The following is an 8,675-nucleotide window of genomic DNA, read 5'->3' on the forward strand; positions in this document are numbered from 1 at the left end:
GCAGCTTTAATTTCTTTTGGTTCTTTTTGCTAATCATATTTCATAGGTTACACTATTGGACCATAACAACCTTATAAATGATTTTGATAAAAATGTACAATATGTAAAATCGTAGACCCTAGCTTTAACTAAGTTAGTGATCATCACGATGTTTTAATCAGTAAGTATAAGAAAAACGTAGAGCATTAGCTGGACAGGTGATTCCTCACATCAGGTCTCCGTGGTACAGTTTCCCAGAAAAGTATGTTTTAACATTCAGAACACAGTCATCCTGGGAGAAGTCGTATCACTCTGTGTGTCTTGTGTTAAAATACCTGCAGTGTTGTTAACGCAGGTGGAACGAGGAAGCGTCTTAGGACAAGACTCAGCTTGCCTGTTAAATCTCTTTTCCACCAAACCGGTTTCAGTGCATGTTTGTTTTCCCACAGTTCGGGATGCCCACTAAAAGACAGGTTGTCTCCTCCTCCTCCCATGATGCTTTGCTGCATCCAGATTCATTCTTATTTGAAAATGTCTCCGTCCCCCAGTCTTGCTATTGCCGTTGGTCTTAATAACTCCACCCCCTCCGCTTATGTAACTGGTTCATTCCTCTAAACCATCAAAGAGTTGGTCTTACCTTGGAACCGGTTTTTCTGGCCCAGAGCCAGTTCTTTGTCAGTGAAAACAGAAACTCGGCACTGATCCAGAACCAGTCCTGGAACCGGTTTGGTGGAAAAGGAGTATCAGTAACTACAGAACACACTTCCTCCTTCTGAGTGTGGGATACAAAAAGATTAACATAGAATCTCCTCACCCGTTCATATATCAGTGTAATAGATAAAGTAATTTAAAAGATCCTAGTTAGTTGTGAATTTATGGTCGTCATTCAAAATAAAACCTCACACTTCAGAGGGAAGTCCACAGCGGCCCGGGAGGGAAAAACCTCCAACCACGGCAGACAACAACAGTTCTGTTAAGAGTTTCAAAGGGTTTCTGTAGGAGAATAAATGATGGTTCTTGAGATTTTGTTTATTTTTTAATTAATAGTTGGGAGTTGAGGGAGATTTTTTTCCAAACAACAAACTTTGGGTTACCAAAGAACTAAAAAAGGTCCTTAATAAGAAGAAACGCATTTTCTTTACAGGTAACAGTCAGGATAAGAAAGAAGTATCCAGGGAAGTGAGGACTGAGATAAGGAGAGCAAAGAAAATGTACAAAGATAAAATAGAATTACAGTACAGTAGTGGCAACCTTCGAGATGCTTGGCAAGGTATTAAGTCTATGGCCTCTATAAACCAGAATAAAAAGAGCACTAGGAAATATGTTCATTCGGAAGGGGTCAATGACCAGGAACTGCCAAATGTTTTAAATGCTGGGCCGCTCGGTGGCGCAGTGGGTTAAGCGGCGGCTCATATACTGAGGCTACAGTCCTCCTCCTGCAGCGGTCGCGGGTTCGAATCCAGCCCGCGCGCCTTTGCTGCGTGTCTTCCCCGTTCTCTCTCTCTACCCCTTTCCAGTCTGCATCTCAATAAAGGGCCACTAGAGCCCAAAAAAAAAAAAAAAAAAAGTTTTAAATGCTTTTTATTCTCGTTTTGAGCAGCATGACTTTTCAGAGAAGATAAGTCAACTCAAACATTCACTTTTCCCAGTCAATGATATCACAATACTTGAAGATGAGGTGGTTAAGCTATTGTCAGGCACTAATGTGACAAAAGCCGCAGGTCTTGACGGTATATGTGGCCGTACACTACATCACTCGGCAGGGGAAGACTCTGGTTAAATGCTATGGTTCTGTACCAGACGCATTTAAAGCCCTCCCCCTCCCCCCCTCAGCTCCATAGAGACCACCACTCCATCCTGCTGGCCCCTGCTTACACTCCAGTCATCAGGAGGATCAAGAAGACCAAGATAAAGATCAAACAGCGGACAGCGGAAAGTATCCTCACCCTGCAAGGATGTTTTGAAGCCACTGACTGGGACAGTCTCCTTTCTCCCTCCGATGACATCAACGAACAGGTCGATACAGTGTTGTCATACATCTCCTTCTGTACGGACACTATTATTCCATCAAAAACAGTCACCATCTACCCCAACAATAAACCCTGGATCACCAAGGAGCTCAAGAAAATTCTAAACAAGAAGAAAAGGATTTTTTTCACCGGCTCTGAACTGGAAAAAAGGAGGTCAACAGGGAGGTGAAGAGGGCCATTAAAACTGCCAAGCTGGACTACAAAAACAAATTGTTGGAAAAATCCATCGCAGGGGACCTCCGCTCAGCCTGGCAGGGCCTCAAAACCATGGCTTCTGTGAACACTGCTTCCACCTCCCCCCAGAACCATCCAGGTGGAGTGCAGCACCCCCTCCTCCCTCCCTGACGATCTCAACGCCTTCTACTCCAGGTTTGAGTCGGACAACTCCACCCAGCTGGAGGAGTCCAGATCCTCACTCAAACCTGGCAGCTCTGCACTCACCTTCAGGACTGAGGACGTGGTGAGTGCCCTCAGGAGGACCAGAGAGAGGAGCTCACCCGGTCCCGACAACATCAGCGGCCGACTCCTGAGACACTGTGCAGGGCAACTAGGGAGTGTGTTCCGGACTCCAACACTCCATCGACAGTCACACCGTTCCACAGCTGTGGAAACACTCCACAGTCATCCCTATCCCCCAAAAAGATAAACCTAAGACTCTGAATGATCTCCGTCCCGTGGCCCTCACCTCCCTGGTGATGAAGGCTATGGAGAATATAATCAAACAGCACATCATCAGAACAACTGACACCCTAATGGACCCACTCCAGTTTGCATATCGCGCAGGCAGAAGCGTGGATGATGCAAAAACCTTCATGATGGAGTCCATCCACAAACACCTGAAGCTCCCTGACTCATCCGCCAGACTACTGTTCGCTGACTTCTCATCAGCATTCAACACCCTGCAGCCCCACATCCCGGCCACTAAACTCTCCTCCCACTTTCACCTGGATGATCAGCTAATCCTGTGGACCCTGGACTTTCTGACCAACAGGACTCAGAGGGTTCGTGTCAACAACTCTCTCTCTGACCTCTGCTCCACCTCCACTGGCTCCCCCCCAGGGCTGTGTGCTCTCCCCCATGCTTTTCATCCACTACACCGATGACTGCAGAGCCACACAGCCCAACCGCCATCTGGTCAAGTACGCTGACGACACAGTTCTCCTGTCGCTGCTGTCAGGCCCCTCACAACACCACGGACCCGCTCTGCAGGAGTTCATGGAGTGGTGTGACAGCTCCAAACTGGAACTAAACCCCAGTAAGACCAAAGAGATGGTGGTGACCTTCTCCAGCAGACAGAGGGATCTGGCTGCTGCAGTCACCACCACTATCCACGGGAAGCCAGTGGAGACAGTCGTGGAATACAAATACCTGGGCACCATCTTTGACAACCTCCTGAAATTATCCGCCAACACAGAGGAGATTCTCAGGAAGTGTCACCAACGGCTGTACCTCCTCAGGAAACTCAACTCCTTTAGAGTCAGCACTCACATCATGATGACTTTCTACTACACCTTCCTGGAAAGCATCATGACCTTCTCAATAACCTGCTGGTTCCACTCCCTCAGCATCCAGAACAGGAACAGACTGCAGAGCAGAGCATCACTGGGCTCGAAAATCATCGGCCTGCCGGTCAGAACTCTGTCTGTGGTTTTCAACCAGCATGCCCTCAGTCAGGCAGCTAATATCATGAAGGACCCCTCCCACATACTTCATCCCGCATTCCAGTGGCTCCCCTCCAGGAGGCGCCTGCGCTGCGTCCCCTGCAGGACTGAGAGGAGGAGAGCTACTTTTGTCCCCAAAGCTACCCTGCTCTTTAATTCCAGCTGCTAAACTCCATGCCCCACATCCACAGTCGTCCTCCCCCCCGGATTACTCTATACTCCTGTTAGACTGTTTACATCCACTGTCGACACTTTATACTTTATATTTTATTTATACCACTACAGTCACTCTGTTGTATATTTTTTTGTCAGCCCCTAGTGGTCAGCAGGTGAACTGCAAGTGTTTCCTGATTAGCCTCAATTCAAACTTTGAGGTTGTGTGGAGATTTTGCTTAAAACCTTCACTGCATTTATCAGCCTAATTTTCTGTAAAAAATCTGCTCAAATTAACTTTTTTCAAAAATGAACTCAAAAGTCTCTGTTTTTCTTTCTCGATGTCAGCGTTCGATTGATGATGTCTGGTTCGTCGTTGCACTCAGACGTCTTTCAACCGATTCAAAAGTCTGGATTTGTCCCTGGAAACTCAGATTTTGTTTCTTTGACTTGATAATATTTTAAGTTGGAGTTTGTTGAAATTTCTAAAATAGGTCACTGTTTGGGTTCGGCTGTAGCGCAGCTACATAAACACCGGCTGACGGACACTGAAATAACCGTTTAACCAAGTTTATCCCCATGTGATTGGTGGAGGTTGGTCCATATTTCCACTGTGTGTTTGCACACGGTGGCAAGAAATTCACCAGTTATTCATGTTCTGGTGAAAAAATTCATCCAGAACACCACACATTGGATGACGAATACAATTCACTCAACTCTCAGTAAAAATGTTTCAGTTAATTAGCCTGTTGTTTTTAACCCCGTCTGCATGAACCTCTGGGAGCTTCTGTGTCAACAGTGATGCTATTGGAAGTTCAGTCAGAAAGACTTCTGGATGAAGATACGCCGTCTTCAGTAGTTACACAAGCACCAAAGAACAACTTCTCCCAGGAACCAAACTGACTTTAATGCTGGAGACGACAGCTTCATTCCAGGAAATAAAAACCCCTCACAGTTTGATTGATGAAGAAAATTAATGATCATTGATCATCACTGTGCCTCTGATCTGTGCAGCAGCAGCTGCCTCACCAGCTTTGGACCACAAAGGTTTTTACACGCAGCAAACCGATGACGGAAAGGAAAGTTCTTAACGCAAAGTTCTTCTTTTCTATGTTTACTTCAAAAACTGAAAAATCATACAAAATACAGAACCAAATCCTTAACGTTCATGAATAAAATAAAGTATGCTGGTCAAAAGACTTTGTAGCTCAAAGGTCCAGTGACTTGTAAACTTTCACTGAGTTACCGTATATTTATTCTACATACAGCAGCCAATAGAAATGCAGTATTCTGCTTTGTGACTAGTCACTGGTTAGACCAAATATAAAACCAAAGTCTAACAAAAGGTATTAATCATCTTAAACATAAATCACATTGATGCAAAATGGCTACAAGAGATCAAAAATAAATCCATTAAAAATATCGTCATCTAACAATCATGTAGATTTGTCTTCAGACACAAGAATGACCAAAGTCTGCAGTGAAAACCCTCTCCAACCACGACGGAGCAGAAACGAACAGGACAATTCCTGAAGACAAAGTTAAAACTTACAGTTTCTTCAAACAGTCCAAAGAGTTGAAGATGAAGATTCTGCAGTCTGAATAAAACCAACTGAGACGCAACTGAACTGATCCTGGAACGAATCAGAGCTGGAGGAGGAGGAGGAAGAGGAGGAGGAGGAGGAGGAGGAGGAGGAAGAGGAGGAGGAGGAGGAGGAGGAGGAGGAGGAGGAGGAGGAGGAGGAGGAGGAGGAGGAGGAAGAGGAAGAGTCTCAAAAATGATCTGGCTGAATTTAAAAAATGAAGCTGACCATTTATATCGCAGGTTGTTAATGAATTTCAACTAAATTATTGAGTAAATTAACTGAGATTCTTTAGGTGTATTAATTTATTTTGGTTCATTATTGTTCAGATTAAGTCCCATGATTTACTGGTTCCTGTGAGTTTCTACCAACAATGTCCATCCAGCTGTTGGGACATAGTGTGTGATGTCATCAGTGATGTGATCAGTCCAGGAGCTCCGTCAGCTGAACTCGTGCAGCCCACGCACTCACCAGCGGTAAACGGATTTACCTGCAACGCCCGAAAACAGGGACGCGGGACCCGTCCACAAGAGGAGCTGTGACCGATTGCGACCACTGGTAAAGGGGAACCGCCCGGCTGCTAGCAGCGCTGCTTGTCTTCTTTTGTTCTCAGAGTCGGGAGGAGAGGAAAAGACAGAACCCGCCCCTACTGATCAGTGGGAGCGTTAAATCAGTGCCTTCTTGAACCGGGACTGAACCGAGAGTTCTAAAAACCTCAGGACACCGCCGACAACCAACCAACCCACAGTAAGAGGCTGTGTGTGGGCAGAGTTAGTTTAAAGCGGTTAGCGTTGATTGTGTACTGTTGTTTGTTTTGTATGATTAATGTGTGACGCGCCGACAGTCTCTCATGCAGACCGACGGTCGCTGCGTTTGTGAAGTGATTCCTCACTGCTGAAGCGGTTCGTGCTACTGTTTTCCACCAAAGCTTAGAGCAGGGTTGGTGGTTTCAACCCCAGACACTGGTTCCCGAGTGGAAAACCGTAGGACGATAAAGGTACCGGCAGTTAGAAATCACGCCTGTTTTTCCCACAGCAGCCGGCGTGATTATCTGCCGTGTTTGCTAATTTCTGTGTGGCGTGCCGATGGTCTGTCATACCGACCGGCGGTTGCTACATGTGTATTTTACTGTGACTGTTCTTTCTTCCTTCTCATGAACCCACACGGGCACGTTAGCATTTAGACCACGAGGCCTCCAATACTCCCCGTAACCTGGTGGAGAAACCTTCCCCGTAGTTAAACAGCGCGCGACCCAGTCACCAAGGGACTTGGTCAGCCATCCTTTCCTTTGTCTCAGCCTATCACGTGAATGGTAGATCCACGTGACGTCATCTCGCCATTTTGTTTGGTTCGCATGGCGTGATGTTGTTCTGAGACACTGAGACACCAACACACACACACACACACACACACACACACACACACACACACACACACACACACACACACACTGATTATTGGAGGTTTTGTGTTTATGTTTAGTTAGTTGTTGTATTGTGTAGTTTAGCCATCATAATTTATCCAAAGTGTTTTACCATCTTGTTGACACGTGTAAATAAATTCTGATTAATTTGAATGAGAGAAGTTGTTTGTGCTTATTTTACACATATCTGTCACAACTGCTGGTTGCAAAGGTCTGTGTTCGGACTCCCTCCTCCACTATTATTCTGAAAATAACTTACTCTGAGTCTGATTTTGCTGTTTAGTTATCATTTTATTGATAACATTGGGTGGTGCCCCGTTTTGATTAATTCAATTTGATAAATAATATACTTTAGTAGTTATTAAGGATTGTCCTTCGACAATCATTAATAACTCTTCGATAACTTGTTGAAGCAGAACAGCCATGAAGATAATTTCTACAAGTGTTTGAAATGCCATTTTTATATGTCTCATAACTGTCTAGATGTTTTTTTTATAACATTAAGGGGGAATAGAAATAGCAATTGAATGATGATCAATAACCTGCTGCACAGTTTCTGTAGTTTAGTGGCTATCAGGTTCTACCAGGCTGAACTTGCGGATCAGGACCTATCAGTGAACAGAGCATATCATCCCCTGGACGATTTACAGCACAGTTTTGTCTTAGAAGAACTTCATCAATGACAGCTTTTTCAGCAAGAAAACCACAACTGCCTATGGTGTGTGGAAGAGTCATTTTTATCTTATTGACCATTGTTCATATGTATCAGTCATGCATCAGTCACTCCCCGTCGGGGAATCGAACCCCGGTCTTCTGCGTGACAGGCAGAGATACTGTCCACTATTAGCTGTGAGATAAGTACAGGAACAAACCTCAGACTAATGTTTCTGATTCAAACCCACATTTATTTCAGCTTTTTTTCAGCTAATGTACTTTCTACTTTATGGAAGCTTTTGTTAGAGAAAGTACTCAATGGCACATGTACAAAGGAAATCCTGGATTGCTCCAAATGCTCCAAGATGAGCGATTTTCAACTTCAGAGTGTAGAGTCCACCTTCTGGATTGTGATGTATTTGGGGAAAAGAATGGAAATCATCTAAATAACAAAAATGATAAAGTTGTCCATTTACATTACAAATAATGGCTACATTAGTTTGAGCTGCTTGTTCAAATGCTTAGTATATTTTACAATCGCAAGCACATTAACTAACATGGCAGGATTAACTGGATTTTTTTTTGTTGTATTTTTTGGTTGAAACATAAGTCAGACTTGGGCATTTTCCTTGACCCAACACTAACACTGACAATGTTTCTCAGTGTAGTAAGTGCTTCTTGTTGGTCCATAACATTATCTAAGCATTAGAAAGCAGACTGAACTCTCATCACATTTTAACAGCCCTCATTCATATTGTTTTATTGTTTTATTGTTTATTCGGATCCCCATTAGCTCTTGCCTTGGCAAGAGCTAGTCTTCCTGGGGTCCAGCAAGGACAAACATTCCAAAACATATTACTCTACAATCGTCCTTTAACCAAAAAACAATAATTAGAAATTAAGAAGCTAAAATAAAAATGAAATAATATAAAATAAACAGCAGTAGAACTCAATACAATTACTTTGTAAAACTAAACCAAAATCACAACATCACATCACAACACTTTGCCTCTGACCAGTTTTGTTCAGCATGTTTTAGTACAGTAGTTCAGTTGCATTAGACTCAAAACCTTGCAAAATAGTACACTACATCAGATGTTCCTTTAGCTTTCTTTTAAAGGTGATTTTTGTTTGTATACTAGTTATGCTGTTAGGCAATGCGTTCCATCCCATTATCGCTCTATAACTAATA

The 8,675-nt window shown here is 43.9% G+C and overlaps 1 protein-coding gene across 1 annotated transcript in view; it reads right to left on the reverse strand.

Moving 5' to 3' along the window:
* Positions 1–5,502, reverse strand: part of LOC133445653 (NLR family CARD domain-containing protein 3-like) — a 23,435-nt gene extending 17,933 nt beyond the window's left edge. The window contains exon 1 of the mRNA XM_061722977.1: positions 5,376–5,502. The gene's annotated coding sequence lies outside the window, so the exon portion shown is untranslated. The remainder of the gene's footprint in view (positions 1–5,375) is intronic.
* Positions 5,503–8,675: the final 3,173 nt, after the last annotated feature.

Source organism: Cololabis saira, chromosome 6 (assembly GCF_033807715.1).
Source record: "Cololabis saira isolate AMF1-May2022 chromosome 6, fColSai1.1, whole genome shotgun sequence".
NCBI classification, from domain to species: Eukaryota; Metazoa; Chordata; class Actinopteri; order Beloniformes; family Belonidae; genus Cololabis; species Cololabis saira.